General features: G+C 41.1%; 1 non-coding gene across 1 annotated transcript; it reads left to right on the top strand.

The window, feature by feature from the left end:
- The first annotated feature begins 9,002 nt into the window (after nt 1-9,002).
- LOC134625079 (U6 spliceosomal RNA) lies at nt 9,003-9,108 on the top strand. The gene has a single exon (XR_010093694.1). It is a non-coding gene; the product is annotated as a U6 spliceosomal RNA (small nuclear RNA).

The following is a 9,108-nucleotide window of genomic DNA, read 5'->3' as shown; positions in this document are numbered from 1 at the left end:
GTGTTTATCGTCTTTTTTTTTTTATCGTGTTTATTGTTAACTCAGTTTCCCTGGGTTTTTTCCCGTGTGTTATGAATAAATCTTTTTTTTTGGTACTGGTACCGGTTTTATTTAGTTGTATTTATCCACGACACCTTAAAGGCCTGTCCATGAAAAATATTATCGGACATAAACTGGTCTGTGGCACAAAAAAGATTGGGGTTGCAATAAAGGATGTGGCAATATGTGAACATGAGGGTAGAGCTGGAAAATTAATTAGCAGTGTAATTAGCACTGGCTACCTAGCTTGCCTCGGATCACAAAGTTGCTGGGTGCTATATTTTTATTATACTGTAGGTCTTTTTTTTTCTAAGCGAGTGTCCTAGCTGATCGTGGCTCAAGAGTTGGCAGTTCACCTTGTAATTGGAAGGTTGCCGGTTCGAGCCCTGGCTCCGACAGTCTCGGTCGTTGTGCCCTTGGGCAAGACACTTCACCCGTTGCCTACTGGTGGTGGTCAGATGGCCCGGTGGCGCCAGTGTCCGGCAGCCTGGCCTCTGTCAGTGCGCCCTAGGGCAGCTGTGGCTACAATGTAGCTTGCCATCACCAGTGTGTGAATGACTGAATGTAGTGCAAAGCGCTTTGGGGTCCTTAGGGACTAAATAAAGCGCTATACAAATACAGGCCATTTACCAATTGTCTGTAAATATGATTAAAAATCATTTGGGTCAAAAAATTGTTTAGGCAATGCAAACGCAATCTCTGTCATTTAAAAAAACATTGTTTTTACAAGGCTACCAAAATACATCGATTTTACCGTCAGTATGACAATCCCACTCGGCGTAATCTATTTTAAACAACAGATAGGAAATTAGCACTGGTAACAGGTAGATTTCTAAGTGTGTTTGCCATCACTGACCCCCTGAAAACCACCCACCTTTTGGGAAAAATGTGAATTCCTTGAGTGGTTAAAAGAGGTTACCTGCACAACCAAGTGAAGCTGATTGCAAAAAGGTAACAGTGCTAGGGACCGTGATTAGTTAGCATATGTTTACAGACAAGTCAGCATCTTACCAGTAAAATTACGGATAACTGCAGCAATCTGCTAGCAGTCTTTGCAATTGATTTCACCTAGCGACAGCTATGAGCCATTTGCCAACCGGTTGAGAGAATATACCTTTTATCCTTGTGGTTGCCAGGGGATCATCGATCAAGGCGATCTGGACCTGTTAGTCTAAGGCCTCAGACTTTCAAAATTCACCACCAGCTGTCCCAAACACAGGAAATTAGCTACAGATACTCAAACTGCTGATGGTCCAGCTCAGTGTGTCTATTTCTCCTGTAAAGTTGGGGATTTTAACATGAGCATCTACAGACTGCCCTGATTATTACTGTCTATATTCAGCTGAGAAGGTACACATGAAATCTGCTTTCAGTATTTCTAATTTTCTTAAATTTCTGGTGTTTGCTTTCAGCGTGTCACACCACAAACTCAACATGTAATCTGTACTATTGGTTTAACTCGCCGCTCTCCTACAAAGTCACAGCTTCACATAGTTGTCTTCCAGCGCCTGTAGCAGCTATGAATAATTAGTCTCTTTTCATAAATAAACTATTAAAGATGCTACGGGGAAACATTTGCTCTGAGGTCAGGAAATGAGGACAAGCAGTCGAGATACAGCAACAAATCATTGCACAATCTTTATTGAAGCCTCTGTCCTCTCACCCCTCTCAGTCTCCCTGTTCCCCCTCCTGTATCCTCATAGTGGGGTCAGATGTCACGTTGAGGTTGCAACAAGTGAAAGCTCGTTCCCAGCGTCACATTTTGGACATTAAGATTTTAAGCCTCCACCTTCCTCTGCGTGTCGATCCCGATGAAGCATCTTTATTTTCGGGCAGTAAATTTTGCTCAAGTAATTTCACTTCAAAGATACCGAGGCCGTGACCAATTTTCTTTGCTCGTCTCAGATTCCCTTCTTGACGATAGTAATTACATACAGATTTAATTAATGTGGGAACGGGAGGGGAGGAGCAGGAGGGGTCTTTGAACTGTACGTTCATAGTAGACGCAGGAAAAGATGGAAAAGGAAAAGAGAAGAAAGAGAGGGAGAGATTAGTGAGCCAAGGCAGAACGAGTTAGTTTAGATCCCAAATTGTGAGCTGGAGCTGGGACCAGTAATCTCTAGTGGATGCGTAACATGTCAGTCTCTCATCTGTCTCGTCATTTTCTTGCTGTAAGTTTAATGTGTATGGTTTGCCTCTCCATCACACGTGTCTTTGTTAGCCTTGCCGTTGCTCTGTCTCCGTGCCCCCCTCTAGGATGGTAGCCATCCTATCACCTCCCTCTCCTCCTGCTCCTTCCTCCCTCGTTTCCTTTTCTCCTGGGCTGCGGAAGCAAAAAGGGGTTGGAAAAGAAAAAACGCAGACAGCACAAGACAACTCCTGAGCGCTGCGTCAGCACCAGGCGCCTCGGGAGGATAATAAAACGACAGCATAATTCTGTACTGACGAAAGGCTAATGAGCGATGTAGAGGGGAAGAAGAGAGAGCAGGTTGACGGGGCTGGTTGCAGGTGGTCTGCCTATCAGGTGAGGCCATACTGCAAAAATAACAAACCCCTGATTTGTGTAGTTAGTCAGAACTTATTACATTTTAGCAGACAAAAAGCAGCAGGTATGAGTCAATTAAAACTTTCCCCACCTATTTTAATAGTCACCCACTTCATGGCTTTTATCGCCTGCTATCAGTCCCACATCACAAGCAGGCATCCTCCTGCTCCTTCAAGTGGCTAGTTACCATGTCATGAACAGAGGTAATGGGCGACGTCTGCTTAGTTTAAAACAGAAGCTCAAGTCCACATTAGCAGAGGTGGGGTGGAGGGGCAACCCCCTTGAAGTAATGAAAACTACCTTTTGAGCCTGCAGTGATACGTATGGGACTGATAACAGCTGATAAGAGAAATTCAATGGGCAGATAGCAGCCAAATGAGTTGCAATATCTCAGTGACATCTTAATGAGAGAACGGATGGCATCTAAGTACCGCACTACACCGCACAACAGACTAACAAGTGTTGGACAAGTTACTTGGAAAAGTAATTAATTATAGTTACTAGTTACTTCTTCAAAAAAGTAACTGAGTTAGTAACTGAGTTATGAGATTCTAAAAGTAATTCATTACTTGAAAAGTAACTATTGCGTTACTTTTAAAAAAACAGTTAACCCTCTGGGGTCCAGGGTATAATTGGCCATTTTGAACTACTTTTGATGTTTCCTCTACATTTCACCTTTAAAAACTATTTACTTTGCCTTGTTTGGTATCATCCTTTTCAGCACAACCTCACGTGTCTGAATTTACAGTTATGTTTTCATTATGACATACTGTATTTACACAATTGATCTAAAATCAGACAAAAAACATAAAATCCGAGTAGAAAAAGTTATATTTTTTACTGTAACAACCACAAACATGTTTAATGAATCATATTTCATAACTTTAAATGCAAATATAAATTGTCAATTTTAAAATCATATGCACAAGTTTTGCAAACAACAAAGTTATTTGCAGCCATTTACCTTTTACCCCTTTTTTTTGATGCCACACAAATTATTTGTGCAACTCCAAATATTTCTATCCACTCTAAAGGAGAACATCACAGCCTGATACCTGCAGGTCTGACAACAGCAGGTGTATCACTCCTGTTTTCTACCTGGAGACAGCAGTTACCTCATTGTTCTGACACACAACACAAAACGTCACAAATCTCTCACATTTCAAAACTTTCTCTCTCGCTGTCACTCCTAAAACTTCCCCCTCTTCCTAAACAACCAGATGTCATGTCGCTATATCATTTTCTGATTGGTCGACATGGTGCATTTTTCCACCAACAAAAAAGAGCAGGTTTTTTTGGTTTTTTATATTTTGGTCATAAGCAGAGAGTGCTTGCTAGCGCTGTCCTTAGACAGTAAACGTGACGAAACTATTCAGGAAAAAACACCACGTCTATATTGTTTATCATGATTCTGGTTTTACGTGGCCTATCAACACAATTTAAAAACTGGTATATATCACCTTGTTGCTTTGTCTTTAAGTGGTTGTGTGATTGGCTTACCACGACTACTTTGTTCTTCCTCAGTCAAACAGCAGCACTCATGCGATTGTTTTGCCCTGTTAGCTCCAGGTGTTGTGCCAAAAAGTGATCGTATGCCAGAAAGTGATTGCCGTCCGCGGGAGCGCAAATGGAAACTGAAACTGTGACTCTGTTACTTGCAAATTGTCACAGCTAAACCTAATCAATCAAAAGGAGATTTTAAAAAAGTTCAGATTTTGTAAGATTTAGTCAGAACTCTGAGATAATGATGGTAATTTACGATACATTCTATCTAAAGCTTGGCAACAGAGATCGAAAATTGTCTAAATAATAAAAACAAAACAACATATTATTTCTTTCTTCTTGTTTGTCATGGTGCAAATCTGAAACATGTGGCTGTATAAAATCAATATTATTTTACAGTTGGTTATGACTGACTGGTGAAACTTTTCTCCCTCACCTCCAGGTCTTTTGTCTGTTTCCTGTTCTCAGCCGAACAAATCACCTCTTATGGGACATTGATAAAACTCCCACGTCTGTGCCATACACTATGTCCCATCTGTTAGCAGCACATTTGTTAGTAATGTAGCTGCAAGTAAAAGAGGACAACAATTATATCTGATGTGTAAAGCTCGCTGGAGATTAAGTCAAAGCTGGTCTGCTGCTAAAGATGTTATCCAAGTTTTAAAGAAGATTTCTCTGGATATGAGTTAGACATTTCCTGCTGTGCGCACATACACACTCACACACACATGGATCTGACGCCAACAGCAGTGTCTGCAAAGTTGAAAGGAGGCGAGCAAAGGAGAGGAGAGAAGGTAGAGATGATCGATAAAAGTAATTGTGTCCAATGATGGACATCACTGGCAGCATTACAATCAACAGTGATGTCATCAAGTGCCTCCTGCAAGAGTCGTCGAGCCATCTACAGACAGAGACAACTGAGGAGGATGCTTATATAATAAAATGAAGGAACGGCTATGTGAGAGATTAATTCTGCAAGCGAACTTGATGACAAACTAAACAGAAAAAGTGCTTAAGTCATGAACAGCAGGGCAAACACTCAGCATGAGAAAGACATGCTGGTTTTTACCCCCGCTCCTTCTTCCGCTTCCTCTCTCCTGAGCCTGTAGATAAGAAAACTTGAGGCAGGAGGTTTTACATTCTCTGGACAAGCTACAAAGTCAACAGCATCGACTACCCTGTCAAAAATCGATGGGCGCAAAAATCATTTTGGCATCTCTGCTTCTGCTCGGAGCCAAACTTACAGGGCCTCACTTGTATAAGGCATTCTCACCCTATATGTTGATGGAGATTAGTTTAACACACACACACGTACGCTGGTGAAAAATGTGACCTGCTGATATTTCACAGCATTAAATCAGAGCTGCAGCTGAGGTGTGTAACAGTAGTTGCTGAGAAAACTAGCAGACCTGACCCGAGATAAAGGTTGGTCTGTGGCTAAAGGTCATTACACACCGAGCATGCTGCAAAAACATGACACGAAATTCAAAATTATTTGGGTCTGAAGTTGTTGTGTAATGTATATACACACCGAACATACAGTACATACATACAAAAATGCATTGTGAAAACAATAAAGTTGACATCAGCGCTGGTCCTGATGTCTCTTGACAAGAAAAGGAAGAAACGGAAATTCTGGTTCATTTAAATGTCACAAGGCGGCAACAGCAGGAAGTTGAAGCTGTATTGCAGCTGCTTTTGTACATTTCAGGACGTCAGCATGGCAGTTTGAGTTCTTGTCGGCAGAGTTGGCACCACATCTAAGGAGGCAAAGAAATAATTTCAGAGACCCATCCAAAGCAGTGGTCTGATTGGTCAAATCTGTTTATACAGGTCAGGAAAATCTAGCTTGTTTCTACAAAACAAAACCTGAAGTATTTGCATAGATTTTACGTGTTCGTAAAGCTTGCGTAAAGCTCTTAAATGCGTAAGGTCTCCAATATATCAAACTGGCAGTTCCTTTGACTGAATTGCAGGAGGAGCCAGTTCACAATGAGAAAAACAGTGCTGCCAAAAAGCTAGCTATTCTATCAGTGTAGAAATTAGCATAGCGCAAGCTAGCAAGCTAGATAAAATTTTAGTCTTTTACATTTTGTTTCATAGAGGTACTCACCTCATACTAATGTCATATGAGCATATGGTTTTTAAACAGCATACTACGAGAATATAGACCTGTCACAGCTGCTGTTTGTTGCTATTTTATGTAGGTTCAAAGAAGGTGCGCATAATGCTACAGCGTAGCTTATAGGGCACTGTGACAGCTTTTGTTGTAGACATGGGTATGCCAAAATAAAACTAGAATTTCCCCAAAAATAGACAGCAAAAAGCTCATGGTAGAAAGTTCCAATCCAATCCAACTTTATTTATAAAGCACTTTAAAACAGCCAACACAGGACCAAAGTGCTAAAATAAGTTAAGAACAACTGATAAACAAAACAGCACAAATATTAAAAACTTAGGCTATGTCCACACGTACACGGGTATTTTTGAAAACAGAGATTTTCTGTTATTGTTTTTTGTTTTTTTAAATCCCGTCGACACGTAAACGCAAAAACGAAGGAAAATGCTGCTAGGAACATGCCAAAGCAACAGGTGGCGATATATTCCTAACCTGTAGAAATGTTGGCCAATCAGAAGTCTAGAAACCTGGGCGGGAAAGAGTAAACAAAGATGGCACATAGAAGCAGAACTGAGTCCTATGTGTGGAGGGACAGAAACTGTGTTGTATATGTAAGCATGTAAACACTGCAGAGAGTAAAGTTAAGAGTAACAGTATTTTGTCTAAGTCCGCCATTGTAGAAATCCATTTCACCGAAACAATATCGTGGCACACATTGTGACGTCAAAAAAGGCGCACACCTTTGACGCTGCGTTTTCTCCGTTTTCCTCGTCCACACGTAAACGCAAAAACTGAGTTTTTGAAAATCTCCACCCTGGCAGGAGTTTTTAAAAATCTCAGTTTTCAGTGACCGAAAACGCCGTTTACGTGTGGACGAAAGGAGCAAACGCAAAGAAAAAACTGCGTTTTCAAAAATACCCGGGTACGTGTGGACGTAGCCTTAACCCCAAGTATCCACACCATTTTTTTTTATTGGAGCTAGAGCTGGGCCAATTGATCTAACCAATCCTAGTCTAGAGGAAGGCTATGCTAAAGAGTCGGCTAAGGGTCGAAATAAGAGATCCCAAATGAAACATGCTATACAGTTGCACATGGAGAATGCATTACCCCATAAAAGATTAACTACACATACGTTTAGAAAGGCGACATTGTGCATTTCTCTTGAATTTTACATCTATCTTCACGTGCGCCACTCAATCATAGCAGAAAACTATCAGCTTAATGACGTGTGATTCACAATCAGCTATGACAGCGGCCATTATGAGGCCCGAAAGGAGCGGCTGAAACCGTACAGCACAAGGGCAAAAGGTTGGGGGAGGCACCCACGACGTGTGCGCGGCATGAAAACAAAGCAGAGCTCTCTCCCATTTGTCCTCCCTTTTCTTTTTCCCCCTGCAAACTCTTAATACACGTGATTCAATAATGGAGATTAATGCACGCTGGCACGGGGACAAGTTTCACAGAAACACGCACACAGGGCATGATGGTGAGAAAAAGGCAGACAGAGTTTGAATATAAATCATCAATGTGTGAAGTGATGTCCACAGTGGAACTGATTTAGTGACGTGTCACGTGGTTTCGCACACAACTACAGGTGAGTAAGGACGCTTCGAGATCCAGCTCTTCTGTCAAAATGCCACGGATGGATGATAGCGGGTTAAGGTGGGTTTTTGGTACATGAACACTTACATATTCATACCTTTTGCATTTAGGCAGGTAACTCGGATGAGAGGATGGGTAAAGGCCCAATGGCACAGTTACGACTGTGTGCATCAGGTGAACACATGTCCCCGTTCAGCCCCAGTTGCTCAGCTCGGTGGTAGTTACAGCCTGGCCTCATTCACAACTTCCAAACTGCAAACACACCGAAACAGGCTGCCTGAGGGCTGAGGTTACACTGGCCTATTTACGAGAGAGAGACACCGGTGAGGACATGTTAAACCCTACGGTGAAGGATGTGGACATGCGAATGTGAGGGGGGACGAGTGAACACAGTCACAATCAGGGAGTGTGCAAACATACCCGCAGAATCATCTGACTTTTTTTCTGTTATTGAATTCAATAACACATGTCTGCAACCAAAAAAACTGCATAGGATGTTTTGACTGCTCCTTATAGATTTATAATCACTGAAACCTGGAAAAATATTTTTTAAATTCCATCAAGTCAGGTTTTCATGCTTTTAGTTTACTTAAGCGTATAATTTCCCTTTTTAATCTGGTATCCTATACTAGAGTCAAAAAACCATATCTAGTAATGATTTCTTATATTAATGTAATATTTCTAAGAGTGAGAATCAAGAGAAATAAAGCGAAAGCGTGTTCGGAGGAGCAATGGTGCACAGTTAATTGTAACAAAATATAGATTTTTTTCATTGCTGTTGTCCCCATTTGCAAAAAAAAAAAAACTGTACATGGAGGGAAATTGAATTCAGCACCCTAAAAAACATGAAATTTAACAAAAATATCCCATGCAGCTGAAAAAACTTTTTTTTTTTTTTTTGCAGACCTGTGTAATCGATCGCACTCGCAAGGAGTGGGAACTTTTAACCTTCATTTCACTACCTGGGAATGCATCCTCATTTAGATTTGACGGGGTGAATGAGAATCGTGAACTGCTGCGGTTTGAGGATCGCCTTCAAGAAATTCAGATAAATGATCTCCACGCTTATAAAAATAATACTAATGTAACCTCAAAAAAACACTCTTTTAGCCATCACTACACATGATGCAGCAATTCTGACAACTTTTTGCATTATAATATTATGATCATGTCCCACAACAGTATATAGTTTATGTGTTACTTCGGTAGCACATATACTAAAATTGGAACAATACAGAGAAGATTAGCATGGCGCCTACGCAAGGATGACACGCAAATTCATGAAGCGTTCCTCATTTTT

Source organism: Pelmatolapia mariae, linkage group LG3_W, assembly GCF_036321145.2.
Source record: "Pelmatolapia mariae isolate MD_Pm_ZW linkage group LG3_W, Pm_UMD_F_2, whole genome shotgun sequence".
Taxonomy (NCBI): domain Eukaryota; kingdom Metazoa; phylum Chordata; class Actinopteri; order Cichliformes; family Cichlidae; genus Pelmatolapia; species Pelmatolapia mariae.
The sequence above is the reverse complement of the archived record's forward strand: the minus strand, read 5'-3'. Positions and strand labels throughout refer to the sequence as shown.